Source organism: Petaurus breviceps, unplaced genomic scaffold (assembly GCF_028583685.1).
Source record: "Petaurus breviceps papuanus isolate PSGF00001 unplaced genomic scaffold, PetGlider_PUasm1.0 76, whole genome shotgun sequence".
Taxonomy (NCBI): Eukaryota; Metazoa; Chordata; class Mammalia; order Diprotodontia; family Petauridae; genus Petaurus; species Petaurus breviceps.
In genome coordinates, this window is record NW_027186473.1 from 47,078,946 (window position 1) to 47,101,454 (window position 22,509).

Genomic DNA, 22,509 nt, shown 5'->3' on the forward strand with positions numbered 1-22,509 from the left:
ATCAGGCATGAAGGAAGTACATAAGTTATCTGCCTGATGTCTTAGAAATAGCAGTGAACTGTATGTCAGAACATTTGGGCTTGAGTCTTGCTTCTGACACTCACTGGCTTTGAAATTTACCCATTTACTAAGAGAGGGGCAGCATGGTGTAGAGAATAGAGACTTGACCTCTGAATGAGGAAGACCTAAATTCAAATGCAGCCTCAAAAACTTTCCAGCTTTTATGACCCTGCACAAGTCATTTAATTACTGTCTGCCTCAGTTTCCTCATCTGTAAAATAGGGATAATAAAAGCACCTACTCAGGGTCCTTCTGAGGATAAAATGAGATATTTGCAATCTGCTTTGCAACCCTTAAAGCACTATATAAACATTGTTGTTATTACTATTATTGCTATTACTACTAGTTGTGTAACCTTGAGTAAACGCTCAGATCCTCAGGTGCCTCTATAATTACTAGAACAAGCTTCTGAGCAGGTGCTGCTGATCTACATTGGTAGAGGGAGGGAGTTTCCTCACCTGGGAGTTCCCTATGTCAAGTGCTGCTGATCTGCATTGGTAGAGGGAGGGAGTTTCCTCACTTGGGAGTTCCCTATGTTATTGAAAGCATAGATAGAATTTATAAAAGTGGGAAGATACTTGTACTACCTATTTCATAGTGTTCTTGTAAGTTTTAAAGTATTCTAGAATGTGAATTATTAATCGTTGCCAGTTCTAGGGCCAAAATTCACTGTATAAAATGGAATCCTGGCGTCACCTGTGGACTTGATTTAATTAACCGCCTCTTTTTGAAAACTTGCTTGACCTTTCTGGGCCCACCGTCCTCACTGATAAAACAAAGACCTTGACCTAGATGACATTTACGGTCTTTAAATGTTTGAGCCAATGATCCTATTGTGATCATTGTTATTCTATTTTTATAATTTATCACTAATGATAAATTAATATAATTATATTATGTATCACATTATTGTATATCATTATATATTCATTATCATTATATTATTATATACCATTTATCATTAATGACAATTTAATTAATATCATTATATTACTATATATATATTTATGATGGTATCATTCTTCTTCTTCTTTTTGAAGGCAGCCAGGGAATGGAAGGGGCAGAGGTGAGGAGGGAGAATATGCCAGTTGTGGGGAGTGTCAGTGTAAAGGCATGGGGATGGAGAGGGAGTGCCCTTGTGTGAGGAATCACAGAGTAGGCCAGTGTGGCTGAACCTTTGAGGGAGCAGAGGGGCTGATAATCAGTTCATCCTTGTATCATTAATGACTCAAGCATACCTTGTGAGCAGGTATGTCTTGTTCAAGACTTGTTTTCTCACCTTTTGACACAGGGTTATAGTCTTCCCCAGAGGTGGCTGAGTCATCCTTTGTGTGGGTCCTCACCACAGACACTTTGGAGGTGTCCCCCAGGAGCACCACTGGGATTCTGAGCACAGCAGCATCCCTGGGGTGCTGCGGCTCCTGGACACTCTAAGTGGCTTTGGAGAACTTGATCACTGGCTCTGGAAGGACAATGAAAAGACACTTAATCCCCACTTGTAGAGGCTCACTTAGGACATGAGGTTGATCCAAAAGTTAGGCACCAGAAAGGCAAAGAGGATATAAAAATAGAATAGCTTCTCTTTAAATTCTTATCATAGTTTTTAAGCCTAGGGATTTTGCAAAGTACTTGCAGATATTTTCCATCAGATTTAAGGCTGCCAGTTTCTAACCCTTGAACTAACTTCTGTGTAGAGTTAAGGGCCATCATTTTTTGACTAAGGCAACACATTTGGAAAAGGCTACCCTGATAACCCTGCTCCCCTCCTGGTCATAAGTGATAACCTATCTAAGTTATCAGTTTATTACTACATCATTCTATGACTTCTACAGTAGTAGTGCATTGATTGTAGGAAGTAGGTGTCTAATACCCAGGCTAGACCATTTCAAGCAACCTCATTGAATACAAATATGTGATTACAAATACAAAAGTGTGATTACAAATGGATCACTCCATGGTGACTGACAAAATCACCGATTGTAAACGTATCTCTGTGTATGTTTGGTTCCACTTGCTTTGTTCAGCTTCAAACATCACTGGGGGCCTCTTCTACAAAAATTAATTTGCTAGGTATAGTTGGGAGACATTTCAATGTGAAAATATGTAGAAGTTCTGGCTCCCTTGAATGAACTGAAATAATTTCCTCAACAAAAATGGAGATGATATCTGTTTTAGATTATATTTTTGGATTTAGGAAAACCTTTGGATTTAGAAAAACCTTAAAATACTTATAACTTGGCAGTACCCTAATGTCTGGGGCTGACAATGATTAAGTTCATGATACACAAAAGTGGTAAGAGGTTAAAAACTCACTGTCTTCCTAATCTTTGACCCTGATGAGCATCTCTTTTTGCTCTCCAACCAAGGCACCAAAGGCAGAACTGCTTTTTGGGGTGCTAAGTATAAGCCTGAACTCTTTATCTTCTTCATAAATGGAATCATCCTCTAAGGTCACCACACAGGCCTTCTCTGTCTCTCCTGCACAAAGCCAGAAGATAAAGAAACAGCTGCATGAAATGCCATGGAAGGTAAATAACATGTCATTGAGAGTTACTCATGATAACGTTTTTTTTTTTAATTTTATCTTACTAAATTTATCTACTTTTAGTTTACAACATTTAGTTCCACAATCCCTTGAGTTCCAATTTTTTTCCTCCTTCCTTTCCCCTCCCCTGCCCCTCGCCATGGCAGCATGCAATCCTATATAGGCTCTATAAATCCCTTCGAATTAAGTGTTAGATTGTAAAGAAGAATTATAACCGATGAAGTGAACAACAAGAAAGAAGGAATGAAACAAAACCAAACATAAAAGAGAGAGTAAGTAGTTTGCTTCAATCTGCATTCAAACTCCGTATTTCTTTTCTCTGGATGTGGGTATCCTTACCATCATGAGTCTTTTGGGATTGTCTTAAAACCTTGCATTGCTGAGAGAATCCCAGTCTATCATGATAACATGTTAATAAATTTTGAGTTATCTCATCAACTTTTTAAAAATACTTTTTTAAAATAGTTGTTCAAGTAACTTTTTTTTTTGCTTTTTTGAAGGGGGAAGGTAGGGCAATTGGGGTGAAGTGACTTGCCCAAGGTCACATGGCTAGTTTTTTTGTGTTAAGTGTCTGAGGCCGGATTTGAACTTAGGTCCTCCTGACTCTAGGGCTGGTGATCTATTCACTATGACACCTAGCCACCCCTTCAGGTAATTTCTTTTTACTTTTTTCAAATGCTTTATTAACTTCTGATTTACATCATTAATTACCTCCAGATTTTGAGTATCATCCCTTTCTATTAAATTGGTCCTGTGCCCTCTATGTATATCTGTAAGCATATATACACACATTCACACATGTATTCATATGCCTGTATGCCCTCCGATATATATATATATATATATATATATATATTTCTATTCCCTTCAACTATTTTCATACTGAGAAAAGTTTCATCAGTTACAATTATTGTTTTTCCATGTAGGACTGTTAATAGTTCAACTTTGATCAGTGGCTTATGATTTCTTTTCCCTGTTTACCTTCTCAAGCTTCTCTTGCTTCTTGTATCTGGATTTCAAATTTTCTATTGAACTCTTGTTTTTTCATTAAGAATGCTTGAAAGTCCTCTATTCCACTGAATGACTATTTTTTCCCCCGAAAGATGATACTCAGTTTTGCTGGGTAGGTGATTCTTGGTTTTTATCCCAGCTCCTTTGCTCTCTGGAATATCCTATTCCAGGCCCTTCGATCCCTCAGTGTAGAAGCTGCCAGATCCTGGGTTATCCTGATTGTGTTTCTACAATATTCAAATTGTTTTTTCCTGGCTGCTTGTAATATTCTCTCCTTAATCTGGGAATTCCAGAACCTGGCTATAATATTCCTAGGAGTTTTGTTTTGGGGATCTTTTTCAGGAGGTGATCGGTGGATTCTTTCAGCTTCTATTTTGCCTTCTGGTTCCAAAATATCAAGGCAATTTTCCTTGACAATTTCTTGGAGGATGATCTCTAGGTTCTTACTTTGATCATGGCTTTCAGGTAGTCCAATAATTTTTAAATTATCTCTACTGGATCTATTTTTCAGGTCAGTGGTTTTTCCCATGAGATATTTCACATTGCCTTCTATTCTTTCATTTGTTTGGAACTGTTTAACAGCATCTTGATTTCTCTTAAAGTCACTAGCTTCCCTTTGTTCCAATCTAAATCTGAGGGAATGATTCTCCTCATTGAACTTTTGAGATTATTTTTCCATCTGGCAAATTTGGCTTTTTAAGGCATTCTTCTCCTCATTTCCTTTTTGAGCCTCTTTTGCCAATTGAGTCAGTCTGTTTTTTAAGGTGTAATTTTCCTCAATCAGGCTGTTGACTCTCTTTTCATAATTTTCTTGCATCATTCTCATTTCTCTTCCCAATTTTTCCTCCACTTCTCTTATCTGCTTCTTAAGGTTCTCTATGGCCTGTAACCAGCTTGTATTTTCCTTTGAAGCTTTTGGTGCAGGAGTTCTGACTTCACTGTCTTCCTCCTGTTCCATGCTTTGCTCTCTTTTGTCCCCAAAATAGGAGTCTAATGTTGCAATCTTCTGTCTGCTTTGTTTCCTTTGCCTGGTCATGTTGCCCTTCAGTCACTTGACCCTTTTGCCACAGTAGGACTCTGCCACCAGACAGGGGAGCTTTCTTCCCAAATGCTGGGGTTTTCTTGGCTGCCAGAGGTATTAGTTGGGTGCCCTCTCTGAGGCCTCCACACGCTCGGCAAGCTGGTCACTCACCCCAGGACCTCTACCCTAGACTGCAATCCAGATCCAAGCAGGTTAAAGCAAGAGTGATTACCCCTCAGACTGGTCGCTTGGTCCCCCTACACTCTGTAGGCCAGGAGCTGAAGCTGCAACATGGTACTAGAACTGGGTCTCAGCGGCTTCTTGCCCTGGGGGCAAAAGCTGATGCACTCCCACCTCCTGGGTCCCAAAGTCCAGACTTCACTGATCTCTCACTTTGTCCTTCGCATCTATGTTTTGATGAATCTGGAAATGGCCACAACTACTGGTGATCTGGACTCCCTCCAACCGGTGGCTGGTCAGGCCCACCCTAGGGCTAAAACCTTGGCTCTCGAGAGGCTGGGCTCAGCTCCCAGAACGCTGTGCTGGCTGCTTGTTGCCAGCCTGCTGGGCTGTCCTCAACGGGAGGTTAGCTTCTCTATGTCATTTTATGTGTTCTGCAGCTCCGAAGTTTGTTTAGAGTCCCCTTTTATATGGATTGGGGAAGGTGGAAGCTGGAGATGCTGGGAGGTCCTGCTTCTACTCCACCATCTTGACTCCCTGTCTCCAGGTAATTTTTTTTTAAGCAATCAGGCTTAAGTAACTTGCTCAAGGTTACACGGCCAGTTATTTCTGGGTGTGATTCTGAGTGTCTGAGCCTGGGATTTGATCTCCCGGTCATCCCAACACTGGACCCGGTGCTCTTACTCGCTGAGCCACCTGGCCGCCCCTAAGCAATTGGGGTTAAGTAACTTGCTCAAGGTTACATGGCCAGGTGTTTCTGGGTAGGTGCTAAGTGTCTGAGCCTGGGATTCGATCTCCAGGTCATCCTGACACTGGAGCCAGTGCTCTTACTCGCTGTGCTACCTGGCCCACCTGTAATTTCTTAATGATAATGCTAATACCTAGAATTTATAAAGAACTTTAACAAATATGCTAGCTCATGATGCTCACAATAACTCTGTTAGGTTGGTGCTACTATTAATCCCCATTTTACAGGTGAGAAAACTGAGGTGAAGAGCAGTTTATTAACTTGCTAAGAGTCACACAGGTAAGTTAATGTCTGCTGCAGTATTTGAGCTCAGGTCTTCCTTAGTCCAAGTCCTGAGCTCTGTCCACTGTGCTACCTAGTCTCTGTCTGGGCTACTACCTGCCACAAAATAGCAGTGATGTAAGGGGTCCTGGTGAGTGTAACAGCATACCATGGAGTTGTGGTGAATGTCTCCATTGTGGTAGATGATGGCTCTGACCTGCCCATCTTTTTCATTTCCTGTGAAGAATGACTTCTTGAATTGGATAAAGTAACTGATTTCAAGTCAGGAAGACCTGGGCCCAAATCCCACCTCAGACACTGTCTAGCTGTATGACCGTGGATGGGCCACTTAATGTCTCTATTCCTCAGTTTCCTCCTCTGTAAAACAAGAGGGCTGGACTTGATGGCCTCTTCTGGCTCTAAAACTATGCTCCTATAATCTTATGGTTTTTAGGAGTTGTGGCTACAAAATTTGCTACCCTGGGCTGACCTGCTGATGAGCTTCTCCATATTTTGGAAATATGTTTCTCAGAAGGATAATGTGTTCTTTCACTGGGCCCATGCCCAAAGTTAGCATGGTAGGACCTGTCAGAGCTTGTGATATGCCAACAGAGCTCTTCAAAACCCAGCGTTACGTCCATGCCACAATGAGGGATGGGGGTATAATTTCTGTGGAACATACCTACAGACAAACACGTATCTGCTCATACATATACACACCCACATTAGCATATTGTAACATAAATACATAATACAAAAAAAATTTAATAGGTCCATCCATTTGCCAGAAATATTTTGTTCTAACCCCAGGGGATATCTCTGTAACTTTTGGATGAATTGTTAAAAAACAAAATAAAACACAATGACAATGTTTTCTGCTTACTGTCTGTGATGGTGTCATTGATGATAATGGTAGTTTTGCTAGGCTCCCCAAGCACTGAGTCCCTGGGCATGCAGAGAACCAATTCAAACTTCTCTAGACCCTCCAAGACAGGTTGCCCCAGGTCATCGAGAATGATCACACGGAAAGTCTTCATGTCCACTCCAGGAGCAAAATTGAGGTTTTGGCTCACACCAATATAATCCATGCCAGCTACCACTGAAGCAAGAATCATGAGTGAGGTTGCAGTATTTATTGAAATTAATGTTCTTTCTGAGAAAGGCAAATAGCCTCCCAATGCCTACCATTTTTTTCTTCATCCAGCTCCCTTGGAATAATATTTCATTGGCCTGATCTTCTGGGTAAGGTGAATTGCCAGACTTTGTCAAGAACTAAAATTTTCAAGGACTGTACAAAGATAGCCTCATCATCAGCGTGGGTAAGTCCTATCATGTTACAAGCATCTTATTGATGGAAGAAGAGATTCTGCAGGCAACTTTCATTTGAAATTAAAAGCTTTTCCCTTTGATATTTCATAACCCTTCTATGATCTATTATGCATTTTATTTGATGGAATTTCCATCACTCATCTTTGTCATGGGCTTAATATTTCAGAATTCAACTCATTTTGACTCTGTCTCTGAAGACTAGACTATCCCTCCGTCAAGTTGTCATTAACCATTTTGTAATTTGACCCATCTGATTTAGGTAACTTTTCTATTAGTAATTAAAATAGATATCAAGTCATTACACATGAAGCAGATAATAACAAAACAAAAACAAAGCCTAGTGATAAGACAATGAACTACAAAAAACATCATCCATCAAAACATTTCCAGACTCAAACCCGTAGCAGCCCAGCTGTTGTTCCTCTAAGGCTGTGTGATACATTGGACAGAATGTCGGACTTGGAGTCTCAAGGTGTGGGACCAGGTCTCAGCTCTGCCACTTACTAGCTGTGTGATTGTGAACAAGTTACTTGACCCCTTCTAGACTCACTTTCCTCATCTGTATGAGTCTCAATGAATAGTTGAGAACCATGAATCTCTACTACTTCCCTTAATTCACATAGTTTTAGAGCCAGGAGGGATCTTAAGAGGCCCAGTCCAGTCCTCTCATTTTACAGAGGAGGAAACTGAAGCACAGAGACATTAAGTGGTCCATCTGTGGTCACACAGCTAGAAAATGTCTGAGGTGGAATTTGAACCTGGATCTTCCTGACTTTAAATCAGTTACTTTAATTTTATCCATGTAAACTCTTGCTATGGGACAACCAATACTAACAGACTTTCTTCCCTCCTGTCTCATTATTTGTATTCAGGTTTTCAAGCAAACTGTGAATTGAAATTCATCCCTAGAGGGATGCTGAATAATTATAGGATTCAGGAACTGAAGGTTTTATTTGAATGACTGTGGATCCTTGCCTAAATTCAATTGCATTCAACAATCCTATGGGGTGCTTTGCTTAATTCACATTTTGCATTTCCCTGTAATAGGGTAACTTCCATCCACCACCAAAAAAGTTAACTTTGTGTCCCCATGCCTAGAATGTTCATCCCCTTCAGCTTCACCTTCTGACTTTCCTGTCTTTCTTCAAAACTCAGGTAAAATCCTCTTCTGTAAGAAGTCTTTTTCCAGTTCTCCTTAATTTTAGTTTCTTCCCTCTGAAATAATCTCCAGTATATCCTGACTATATCAAAGCTCAGCCCAGGGAACATCTTTTATCCTAGGTTTTCGATGATCTTCTTTTTGTTAGAGTAATTACTGAGCCCCCCCCCCGAAAGGGTAATCACTCTTACAAGATAATTACTCAGTATTTACTCTGAATGTGTCTTCTATTTACTCATTTGTGTAAATATCATTCACTTCCCCCCCTTTCCCAGTAGAATTTAGACTTCTTAAGTTAAGGGATTGTTCCATTTTTTTTTTGTCTTTGCATCCTTAGCACCTATCATAGTAGTTTGCACTTATTAGGTCCTCAATAAATGCTCACTGAATTAATAAATCCTCACTGTGGAACAAGCAGTTGGCCCTAGAAAGGATATTCCTGTACAAGCTGGCAGGTGTAGCTGATGCAGGATAGCCTACCATGACCACACCAGCATGTTGGTATAGGGATGGGGGAGTGGGGAATGTCAGTGTCCACCACCAAAAAGACAATATTTTGGGAAAACAAGATGAATCAAACAAATGGTCAATTCCAAAGCACTCACTGAATTTGCTTTTTTTTTATCTTTGCTGACTTGGTCTGAATATCTGTTCTTTTACTTGATTTTCATACTTATTTCAGCTCCATAATTGCTTTATTACCAATCTGACTTCATTCATTCATAAATTTATTCAATTCAATTAATTTTTTAACTTATTCATTCATTCATTTACCTATCTATTTATCTGGTTTATGCTGGTTTATCTCCCAACTTGACCTTCCCTTCTTTACCATGAACCAGGACTTACCCTTTCCTGCACAGTGTTCGCATTATTCCTATATGAAGCTTAGAGGATAGGTGACTTAACCATCCCCATACAGCTAGTAAGTGTCAGAGGCTGGCTTTGAATTTAGATCACCCTGATTCTAAGTTCTTAATTCTTTCCTCTTTACTTTGCCTTATTCATGAAGATTCAGCATGCTACCCCCGGTCAAGTTGTTGAGCCCATCCAAAAGATTGAACCTTTTTCCATTTTCTTTTCTTTTTCCACTAGACCACTACTCTCCTTTGACTATTTCTCTCACTTTCTGCTGACATTGGCTCTGTCTTCCTTGATTGAATGGTGACTGTGGCTGGTTTGGAAAGGTCAGTCCCCTTTCTCCATACACAAACTTCCACAAAACCAGCACTTTCATCAACATGATGTTCAGCATTCCCAAAATACAGGTTCTGGAGAGACAGGGGAGAGAAAATGGGTATGTTTCAATCCTGCAAATTTACTGTGGCCTCTGAACTAGATCTTTCAGTTGGTGATTCTGAGCATTGATCCCCAAAGCAGGCTGACAGTAGCTGTCCCAGGTTCTGTTTTACATACTGTGACTATTAGATGAAATTAAAAAAATATGGATAAAATATCCACTTATTATTATTGTATTTCCATAAGACACCAGGTGATGAAGCCAAGATAACATGCCATTTGTGTTTGGTTTTAATGAACTTGTCCTTTTAAGGAAAAGAAATAATTCTTGAAGTACTGGAAAGGTCCCTATGGGAAATTGTTAAAATGGCTATAAATCTTGAAACCTGGCAATTCCTTGTAGAATTGTAGGAGGAAAAATGTAGAGAGATATCTAAGAGGGAAATCTCTCCTTGTTATTGGGAAAATTCACATAAGAGGTTTTAATTTAGAGTTTTGAAGTAAAGGGGTCTTCTGTTATGCATTATTTTTTTAAGAAGGAAAAAGCAGATTATGGGTGCCAAGCTATGAGACAAAGTCTCTGCTCTGATTGGGTTTTATAGACACATGAATGATTGAATTTTAAAAGTGTTTTGGTAAGCACCTGTCAATCATTGTGTCTGAGACTCAGAAGGGACCTTAGCAGTCATCAACTTTAGCTCATATACAACAGTAATCTGTATGGCCACAGCAACCCATCACCTGCTGTCAGCTCAGGAAATTTTTAGAAAGCTTGAATTGTTAGAAAATATTTTCTTCCCCCCAAATCAAGCCTCAATTTGTGCCTTTACAAATCCCTCCAATTGTTTCTGGTTCTGTCTAATGGGGTGAAGTAAAATAAATGTCACTCCTTCTGCACATGACAGCCAATCACATACATAAGATCAACTACCATGTCAAGAAAACAAAAAGAAACTCTCATATTTAAGGTAAATGGAGTCGTGACCTGCAGGAGAATAATTTTTTCTATGTGTCATGGATGTCTTTGCTGTCTGATAAATCGCATGAATACCTTCATAGGAAAAAAATGTTTTTAAATGCATAAAACAAGATACGTAGGATTACAAAGGAAATGAAAGCTTAGAGAAAATAAAGATACAACTTTTTCCCATCCAAATTCATGAAGTCCCTAAAATTCTTGTTTGCCAGGTTGAGAATTCCTGATGGACAGTGCATAAAACCCTTAGAACAGACCCTCTTGGCCAGGGGTGGGGAACCTGTGGCCTTGAGGCCACATGTGGACTCATTCACCCTTTGACTGAATCCAACCCCACTCTGGGTTGATTTGTGTTAAAAAAAAATAAAGCCAGAATTGGGCCTGGGAATTTGTTGAAAAACTCTAATTCATGGTGACACCCTAGACACTGTCACATCCATAGAAGTCAGTTGATTAGCTTGAGAGAAGTTGGCCTTACCCCCTTTACTGTCTCTTTTCCCCAGCCCCCACATTGGAAAAAAAAAAAGAAAACCCTTGTAACAAATATGACTGGTAAAGCAAAATAAATTCCTAAATTGGCCATGTCCTCAAAAATTTATGTCTCATTCTTGTATGTTGAATTCATCATCTCTGCCAGGAGGTGGGTAGCTTCCTCATCAGTCTTCTGGAGGAAGGTGAAGCTTGATGTTTGTGCCAGTTATCATGAAAACCAAACTATGGGTGAGAGGGCAGTGGAGAGCAAAAGACCTGGTATGGGAAAGAGGGCATTGCTATTCTGTGCTTTCTAGTTTTCTATTCTGTACTTTTCTATTTTGGGAGGAAAATTTTATTTTTATTGCTTTCTTATGTTTTTATGCTATTTTCATATTTGAATATATTCTTCCCCCTTTCCCCTTTTTTTAAAATTAAACTTTAGAAATATATTCCTAAACAGAATAGGCTGATTCCTATATATAGTGTGTGTGCAGAATAACCCACCATGATATGGCACTGATTTTTCTCTATAACTAAGGGAGGAAGGGGAAATATGTAACTTGCTTCTAAACCAAAACCACAATTTCAGCAGTTTAAAATATCTCACTGCCAATATGGCACTGGTAGAAACTGTATGTATATAGTTGTACTGTATGTAATTTTTCCTTTAAAAAAAGTTACTAAAAGATTCCGAGCAGAGAGCAACTCAGTTCACACTAAAACAACAACAACAACAACAACAACAACAATCATAAGCAATTTCAGTATGGTGCAAAGGAAGAGGTGTAGTATGGGGAGCCCCTGCTTTGGTGTTGAGAATAACTACTGCTTGACCTTGATCCCACTTCTTTCTGAATAAACTCTGCTGCCCAAAGTCACACGGCTAGTTTTTGTGTTAAGTGTCTGAGGCCAGATTTGAACTCCTGACTCCAGGGCCAGTGCTCTATTCACTGCACCACCTAGCCACCCCTTTCCAGTAAATTCTTGATTGACTGTTTGGTCTATCAGGCCAAATAAGAGGCAGTGTGATGTAGTGGATAGGGTACTACTGGGCTTGGAGTCGGGAGGGTCTGGCTTCAATCCCTTCCTCAGACCTCTACAGGATGTAGTGATGTACATAGCCATGGTCCCATGTCCCATGTCCTTTTCTTTTTCCATGCTCTGTCCTTCTGTTCATCTAAGCAATAGTTGCTTTTGAATTGTGGTATAGTGGGAAGAGAACTGGAATTAGAATCAGATGACCTGAGTTCATCTTGGGTTGACACTTCCTCGCTTGTGTGGTCTGTGACAAGTCACTTAAAGATAGGGTGTTCTTGATAAAGAAACTAGAATAGTTTGTCATTTCCTTCTCCAACTCATTTTAAAGATAAGGAAACTGAGGCAAGCAGGGTTAAGTGGCATAGGCCCAGCTCTCTATCCGCTGTACCACCTAGCTGCCCCAGTTAGGAAGACCTGAGTTCAAATTCTGCCTCAGATATTTACTGGGTGTTTGACCCAGGGCAAGTCACAGCCAGTATACATGTCAGAGTCAGGATGTGAACACAGGTCTTTCTGACTATTCACTACAACAGGTTGCTCATACAGCAATCCTAGGAATTTAGCAAACAAATGTTTTCAGTTCTGAGGTTCTCATTGGCCAGTCCTCTCTCCCTGAGCCTCAGCTATTTCATCTGAACTCAGGAAGGTTCAAGTCCCAGCATTCTATTTACTGTGCCACTCAGCTGACCCCAAGAGACTTAAACTTAAGCATTTCCCCTCTTTTGAGTCTCTGATTTCTATATTTGACATTTTTGAATATTCTTTCCTTCTTGACCCTCTTCTCCCTAGCTCACATGAAATTTCATCCCTTCTCCCACCTCCCATCCTTATTTTGATTCACCTTATTGGGTTCAAATATTGTGATTTCATTTGTATGGGGAACTCTTATTGTCAAAACTCATGATTGTGAAGATCAGATCTGAGATTAAGTCCTATCTTTAAGACATACTAACTATATGAACATGAGCAAACCATTTAACTCTCCAGAACCCCAGGCACTTGACTCTCTGTGATACCTTCAACAGGTTAATTTCAATTCATTTCCCCAAAGCCCAGACCATCATATTCTTTGGACAGAGGCCTAGGATAAGATTATAACTTCCTGGTTTATACTTGGTCCCTGAGCCAAAGCAAACCATTTTCTGTCAGGCACTGAAAGCTCCTCTCTTTATATCCTTCCCCACCATCATCAATGAAATTGACCCTATGACGACTGTCTCAGTAGCCATCACAATTTACTGAGGTAACTTTATTATTTGGAACCTATACATGGGGCCAAAGAAGGGATAGGGTGAGGGAGAGATGCAATGGAAGTAGTCTATTTGGAAATGCACCAGATTAATAAAGAGAACAGTGAACACAAAGGAAGTCATTTGAGATTATTCTCTTCCCTTCCTTCCTTTTCCTTCCATGTATTGCCAATAAAGGAACTATCAGTTTAACTACAGCCCACCTAACTACAAAGCTCCAAACATAGAGCCTCTGTTCCCCTTCCTTCACTTCCCTAGTATCTGATAATCTTTACTGAAGGACTTCATATTCTATCAACACATCGCAAACTTAATGCTATTAAATTTTTGTTGGATAGGTGTTTCCTATTTGAAAGTGTTTACTTGGATGGATTCCTTACACCCTTTTGCTTTTTGGGATTCTTTGTAAATTTATTTACAAATGAAAATAAAATAAATATTATGCTTATTTATTTTATTTTTATGTATTTTGTTATTTGGGATTCTGTCATGGCACAGAATTTTTTTTGAGATTTTAGCTCTTGTGAAGCAATAAGATGCTTACATCTGTAATCTTCAAAGTTTACTCATGAACAACTGGATTCTTTGTTCTATCCCATACACCCAGAGATAATGCTCCCACAAAGAATATGACATTGATATGGAACCCATAGTTCTTCAAAGAAGATTGAGGATCCATTTTACCTTCAAGGTTTCTTCACTGTCTGAATGCTCAGAAAGAGCCCATATCAAAGGCTTAGCACTTTCTTCAGCATAAACATATATTCTGCAAGAAATTTTCTTGCTTAAATAGTGTTACTACTTTGTGGAATAGGAGTTCTGCCTTACGAATTCTTGAAAAGACTTCAGTCCTTTAAAAGTAATTAAAATAATAATAGCTAACATTTATACAATGCTTACTGTGTAGTCAAAACCCAAGACTGGTGTGGTTGTAGAGAAACAGCTACACTCAATCATTAGTCATGGAATTGCAATAGTCACACAGTATTCAGTAAAAGTCACAAAAACATGACCTTTGGCCCAGTAATGATATTTTTGGAAATGATACTCTGATAGTCATTAAAAAAAAAGAGCCCCCTTTTCAAAGGTTTTCATAGTAGCATCATACATAATTACAAAAAACTAGAATCAACCTAAATGTCAAATAGTAAAATTGAACTGTGGCATAGTTCTAGAATGTAATATTATGGCAGATGGGTGGCACAATGGATAGAGTGCTGGGCCTGGAGTCAAGAAGACTCATCTTCCTGAGTTCAAATCACTTACTGGCTGTATGATCCTGAGCAAGTCACTTAATCCTGTTTGCCTCAGTTTCCTCATCTGTCAAATGAGCTGGAGAAGGAAATGACAAACCACTCCAGTGTCTTTGCCAAGAAAATCTCAAATGGGGTCACAAAGAATTGATATGACTGAACAATAACAAATGCACAAATAAGACAGACAAATGGGATGGATGGAAAGGCATCTGAAAAAAATTATGAAATGATGAAAAGTGAAAAAAAGGACCATAGGAGAGGCAAAAAATCCCAATGACAGAAAAGGTATATGAACAGAATACAACATGATGGACACTAAAGAATGATGAACATGAAAAATTAAAAGAAACATGGAAAGGATTTGCACGAACTGATGCAGAATTAATAGGAACAGAAGGACATATGCATGACTAAAATAATGCAAATGAAAATCTCCCTGAAAGGAAGTTGAACTCTGAGTGCCTGAAATAATAGTAATGATCCTGGAGAACAGATAATGAAATACTTCTTTCTTATCTCAATAGAAATGTGGTGTATTGCAGGGCAGAATGCTACAAACACTGTGAATCAGGTATTTTTTGATGAACCTTTTTCTTTTATTCTAAGAGATAAGGGAAATGGTGGCAGGAAAGGAAGGGTGTTTTCAGAATTTACTGTGATGTAAAAAGGTACCAATAAAGCTAATTAAAAAAACAACTTTTGTAGGTACTTATAGGGAGTAAATGTAAATACTATTTGCATTGAAATGAATGAATTTAAATGGAAGTAGTTGAAAAGCAGTTTTAGTTGATGTTCATTTTTAAGTTTTTAATAAAACATTTAATTAACAAGACTTATAGCCCCTTTACCTAATGATGAGGTCAAACAGAGGTAGATGGTAGCTTCTTTTGAATCCTGAGAATGAGAACCTTATCCAGTTATCAGAAATGGACAGTTTTCATATACCAGAGCCTAGAACTTCTTTAAAAGAAGAACTAAAGTTCTAAAGATTTGATATTAAATAATCCCAGAAACATAAGGGCTAGAATATAAATTCTATCACCAACTGTGTGACCTTGGTGAAGTTATTTAAGCTTTCTGGACCTCAGTTTCCACAATTATAGAAATGACTAGAATGTAACCAAATGTAGATAGGATATAATTAAATGTTAAAGATTAGAAAATAAACAAAATGTAATTAAACCACCCCAGAAATATATATGTATATATACACACAAATATATATGTATATATATGTACACACAAATATATATATGTATACACACATATATATTATACTATTCTTAAAAGTCTTCTGAGAAGATTATAACCTTCCTTGGCAATGCATTCAAATATGGCAAAATTCTGCTCATTAGGAAATTCTTCTCATTGTCCCATCTAGATTGTTTCAGCAACAATACAATTTGAATCCTGCCTTTGCACACACTGACAAGCTACTTAACCTCTCAGGGTTCTTGGCAATTCTCTAAGACTCTAACTTGCAGAGAAGATGTTTGCATTAGTAGAGCAACTTTTTTCATCTGGGAGCTCCCTACACTCATGAAATCCCAAGTCCAGTACCTATTCCTATCTCTCTCCTATTATTTTGCACATAAAGGATATAAAACTTGAATGGATCTTACAAATAATTACATATAAGTCCCTCATTTTATGGAAAAGAAAACGGGAGAGAACCCAAGATAGTAAGAAGCATGTGACTGAAAAACTGTCTATTAAGTACTGACAGTTTTTCCCTAAAAGAAAATAAAATTGGTCTGGGGGACTAAGGCTTGAACTGTTGACATAGCTTCCTGGTCATCTAAGTGAGTCAGAAGTTCCTTAGGCTGCACTCATGCTTCTGACCAGGTGAGGCACCATGGCATTTGTGAGACAAGGGAGCTATGGCCAAGAGAATCAATGCTATACAGTTGATGAACATACTTTCCATTCCATTGTTAGGTAGATTTCTTTTGGTTAACAGTTAAAAGGTCTATGAATTTTATTTCATTCTAATCTCAAACCTGAACATCATTCTGACTTGACTCTGGCCTGGTCTAAACAAAGAATAATTAGGACTTGGAACCCCATGTTCTTTGTTTCCACTTTTGGTGTTTTGTCTACTTAACTCTCCTTTGGAAAACAAAACAACACTAACAACTAACAACAATGATAACAGAGCTTGGTTCCCTCAAATATTTGATATTTATGGTTCATTCTATCTCCTTTGGAGGATGGTGGTAGGGAGCTACTGGGAAGAATCCTCAGCAAGATAGTCAATTTGAGGTTATAAGGAAATAGGAAGAGACTAAAAGTGGGGTGAAGGGGGCTGGAGAGTGAGAGTAGAGGAGGAATGATACCTACCCCACTTTAAGAATGATTCCAGCATCTTTGGGACCAGCCACTCTAGTTAGTGACCCTCTACCCTCAGACACCTATGCAACACGAGCCTGGATGGAGTGATGAATGGTAACTTGAGTTAAATGCTGTAAACCAAGGCCAGGGCAAATGTGTCCTCAGTTGTGGGGAGGGGCGGGATAGGACAAAGACCCTGGAACACTAGAATGAAGCTGCTGCTGGCAAGGCCACTTCTAAGAGGAGAAAAATTCATCCTAGCTTACCATCTTGTAGAATTCTATTTCATTTTAGGGATAGGGATAGGTACTGGACCTGTTATTTATTGGTATAGAAAACTCCTGGATGAGTAATTCCTCCCCCCCATGCAATTCAACACCTTCTCTGTCATCTATTACATGAGAACATGAAGTGGTTAAGTGACCTGTAATAGGGTTACATAGTATCTATTAGAGGCAAGATTTGAACTCAGCATTTCCTGGCTCCAGGGTCAGCTTTCTATCTGCTATATCACTTGTGCCTCTCTTTTTTATATTATATTTTATTTTTTTACACTCTACTTATGTGACCATGATCAAGTGATTTAACCACTCTAAACCTCAATTACTGTATATGCAAAATGCAGAAGACAATAATCCTATTAGATTATAAGCTCCTTGAGGTTAGGGAAAAGAGAGAGAAGCCCGGAGAAGAATATGTGTGTGTGTGTGTGTGTGTGTGTGTGTGTGTGTGTGTGTGTGTGTGTGTGTGTGTGTGTGTGTGTGTAGAATAAGAAAAAAACAAGAGAAACAGAAAAGATAAAGGTCTAGAAGCTGCTGTGGAATTCCACCAGAAACTGTCTGTAGTGCCACTTGTTGCCACTCACATAGTCCACTCAGCCCTTTGCTCTTACCTCTGTCATAATCATAACTGACATTTCCATGGCAATTTGAGGTGAGTAAGAAGCCCTTTACATGCATTATCTCATTTGATCCCCACAACAACCCTGTGAGTTAAGTGCTGCAGTGATTTTTATCCCTATTTTATAGATGAGGACCTTGAGGCAGAGGGACTTGCCCAAGGCACCTTTCTGTGTGTCAGTTCCCTCATTTGTAACATAGAAGAGTTGAACTTGATGTTCTTCCATCTCTAAATCAGCATTATTATGATTCTCTGGTTCCTGGATTATCATCTTTGACTTCTTGTGGTATTAGACTTGCAACCAGGTTCCTTGGAATTCCCATCTTTTTCATCCTTAAAGGAGGAAAGCATTTCCAGTGCAGGTATTGAGAGTATTAAATTGCTACACACTGCTGTAAACTCTTTATAAGACATTGGGCTTAGTTATCCCAAAACTAATCTTGTCTGCAACTTTTGGATTGGCTCAAGAATTGTCTTTCATTTGCCATTGTCAAGCTCCCCACTTCCTGTCTCCTTCCTTGTAATTCCTTGTAATCTTCCTTGTAATCTTCCTGGATTACCTTGGTCTTCTAGATACATTATAGCCTGGATGATTAATGAACCCTTGGCACAGTATTTAATCAATACTGTCTTGTCTATTGCAGTCTATGACAGTTGGAAGTGGATGCCCATTCTTTGAGGAAAGGTCTCTCCCAGGCTAATAATCCCCATCAGGGCCCCTAGAGTTACCTGCTTGACTTGGCTTTGTGTCCATAAGGCAATTTAAAGCAGCTTCTGTAATTTTCTGGGGATCTTTTGGCTCCTGAATCAACTCTACATTTAGGCTGCATTAAATCAAGGAATGTCAAGAAAAGCTTTGGAAAGACTTCACTGGGGAAGAAGCTCAGTAATCTTTCAAGCTGGGAAAATTTAACTTTTTTGCTCTTTTCAATACTTGGCTGTCTTGAGACAGTTTTGCTTCCTCCAGTTATCTTAAGGTTTGTGGTAGGAAACATGGTTTAATTAAAAAAAAATACTTAAGGAGGCATTTCATTAGCAGCATACTATGTTAGACATGGGGACACAGAGATGGATATAGTACTATCCTTTTTCTCAGGGAACTTTCATTTAATTGGGGGCAGGGATAAGAATGAGACATGTATAGAGATAACAATGATTCAGGGAAAAATGGGACTCACATAAGAGAGTAATTTAGGCACAGACTGATTGTTCAGTGGATTGAGTGACAGTTTGAAGTCAGGAAGACCTGAGTTCAAGTATGATCTCAGATATTTACTAGCTGGGCAAGCCACTTAACCTCTGCTTGACTCAGTTTCCTCAACTGTAAAATGGGTATAATAAAAACACCTCTTTCCCAGGGGTTGTTATGAGGCTTAAATGAGATAGCATAGTAACTGGTATATAGTAGGTGCTATATGTGTCAGCTGTGATGATGATGGTGGTGGTGGTAAAGTACTATGAGAAATGAGAAGAGACCAGTTGTGGGGGAAAGAACAGAGCAGACCTTTCCTCAAAGCATGGTCAGGGAAGGGAAGAGTTGACATACTAATTAGTCACGAAGGGAGGGAAAAGTTTTAATGGAGGAGAAAATGGAATGAGGGAGTAAAAGGGGACAAAGTTAGTTCATATTGACTGGTGGTGGCTAAACAAATTAGGATGAGTACAATGGAAAATGGCTGAGATTGCAATGGGCAATATGAAGAATTCAGAGGAGCATGGAAAGGCTTATATGAACTGATGCTGGATGGAATAAGCAGAACTAGAAAGACAGTGATAATAAGCATAAAGAAAGAATAACAAAAAAAAATATAAAGAGACTGGCACCATGCCATTACAATAGCCAAGCATGGCCCCAGAGAAGTGTTGAGAAAATGCAGTTCTTCCCTCTCTTCAGGGCAGAAGTGGGAGTCTATGAGTAAGGCGTGTCAACTGTCAGACATGGCATATGGCTTGGTTAGTTTTGCTGAAGTGCTTTTTTTTTTCTTTTTTGCCTCTTTCTATTTAAATCCTTGCTACAAGGGAGGCTCCCCTGGTTTTCCACCAACGTCATAATAGTAATGATAAAGTATGTCATCAGTGTACGTATCTCTTCTCTCCCTCCCTCCCCAGCCCATTAGATGGGAAACTATCTGAGAGAAAGAACTGTGCCATATCTATCTTTGGGCCCCTAGCACTAAGCATGGTGTCCTGCTCATAAGATATTTCCTAAACCTTTTAAAATTAAACCATACTACAATAGTTCCTACCATAACCTTAGGCTATTTGGAGGAAGGAACTTTAGAAGCCCTGATACCAGTGGGTGGTGGCAGTGATCAGACCAGGACCCCTCCCACCAGGTTCAGGGGCTCTAATGTCCTTTTGTCATGAGAGACCAGAAAAGGCCCTGAAGGTCCAGCACTCTGAATCTCCCCATTTTACAGATGAGTAAATAGAAGCCCCCCAAAATGAAGTGATTGTCCAAAGTCTCACAGGAAGAAGCAGCAAGGCAGAGATCTGAAGTCGTCTTTGTCTTGACTCCAAATCCATTTGCTCTCTTTGGTACACCAGACTGCTTTTCTCCCAAGATGAATGAGACAGAATGTGAAATGAGACAATACAGGAGGGTACATAATTTGAAAGAGGATGGAAGTATATGAGGGATACACACAAAGCACTATTAGGAGTTACTAGAAGGAGACCAGTCCTGGCTAGGGTTGGGATCTGGGAAGTTCTATACTTGACAACTACAGCATACTCTATAAGCAAAGTTGAAACTATGGTGGCATGACTGGGGCTTTTAGCTAGAGAGCTAGGTGGTACAGTAGAAAAAAGTGCTGGGATAAAAATTAAAAAGATGGCATAAGAACTCACTATTTGACTAACACTGCTGGGAAAACTAGAAAATAGCATGGTAAAAACTAGGCATAGACCAACATCTTACTCCATATACCAAGGTAAACTCAAAATGGCTACATGATTTAGACATAAAGGATGATACTATAAACAAATTAGGAGAGTAAGGAATAGTTTACCTGTCAGATCTATGGAAAATGGAAAAATTTATGACCAAACAAGAGATAGAGAACATTATGAAATACAAAATGGATAATTTTGATTACATTAAATTAAAAAAGTTCTTGCACAAAGTCAATGCGACCAAGATTAGAAGGGAAGCAGAAAGTTGGGAAAAGAATTTTTACAGTATGTGTCTCTAATAAAAGTTTCATTTCCAAAACACAGAGAACTGAGTCAAATTTATAAGAATAAAAGTTATTTTCCAATTGATAAATGGTCAAAGGATATGAAAAGGCAGTTTTCAGATGAAGAAATTAAAGCTATCTCTATAGTCACATGAAAAAATGCTCCAAATCACTATTGATTAGAGAAATGCAAATGAGAACAACTGTGAAGTACCACATCATACCTATCAGATTGGCTAACATGACAAAACAGGAAGATGATGAATGTTGGAGAATATGTGGGAAAGTTGGAACACTAATGCATTATTGGTGGAGTTGTGAACTGATCCAACCATTCTGAAGGAATTTGGAACTATGCTCAATGGGCTGTAAAATTGTGCATACCCTTTGATCCAGTAATACTGCTTCTAGGTCTATATCCCAAAGAGATCATATAAATGGGAAAAGGACTCACATGTACAAAAATATTTATAGTAGCTCTTTTTGTGATGGTCAAGAATTGGAAATTGAGGGGATGCTCACCAATTGGGGAATGGCTGAACAAACTGTGGTATATGAATGTGATGGAATACTATTGTTCAATAAGAAATCATGAGCAGTTGGACTTCAAAAAAACCTAGAAAGACTGGCATGAACTGATGCTGAGTGAAGTGAACAGAACCAGGAAAACATTGTACATAACAACAGCAACACTGTGCAATGACCAACTTTGATGGACTTAGCTCTTCTTAGCAATGTGATGATCTAAGACAATTCCAAAAGACTCATGATGGAAAATGCTACCCGTGTTTCCCCGATAATAAGACACTGTCTTATTATTTTTTTGGACAGAAAAACACCAGAGGGCTTATTTTCAGGGGAGGGCTTATTTTAATGAACATTGACAGAAATTTTAATAAACAGGTAAATGTGAACAAAAAAATGTACCAGCAAGCAAATCACTGGGGAAGAACAGGATGACGTGCTCACTGCTGCAGCTCTGATTGGATGCAGCTCGGAGCGCGGCGTGCATTTCACCTGGGGGGGGACGGTGCATACAGAGGGTACCGTAATGTAGCGTGTAGCACAGGGGATCACCTTCACTACAGTAGCAATCTCAATAGGGCTTATTTTCGGGGGAGGGCTTATTTTAGAGGAATCTTACACAGTAAGGGGAGGGCTTATTTTCAGGATAGGTCTTATTATCGGGGAAACACGGTATCCACGTGGGGCAGCCAGGTGGTGCAGTGAGTGAGAGTGCCGGCTCTGGTGTCGGGAGACCTGGGGTCGGTTCTGGCCTCAGATACTCGGCACCCACACAAAATAACTGTCCGTGTAACCTTGAGCAAGTTACTTAACCCCAATTGCTTAAAAAAAAAAAAAGAAAATTCTATCCACATCCAGAGAAAGAACTATGGAGTCTGAATGCAGATCCAAACATGCCATTTAAAATTTTTTTTTCTCCCTGTGGTTTTTCCCTTTGGTTATAATTCTTCTTTACAACATAGCTAATGTGGAAATGTTTAATATGGTTGTACATGTATGGACTATATCAAATTGCATACTCTCTTGG

General features: G+C 39.2%; 1 pseudogene; it reads right to left on the reverse strand.

Moving 5' to 3' along the window:
* The window catches only part of LOC138174659 (FRAS1-related extracellular matrix protein 2-like), a 61,517-nt pseudogene that overhangs the window by 33,609 nt on the left and 5,399 nt on the right, over window positions 1-22,509 (reverse strand).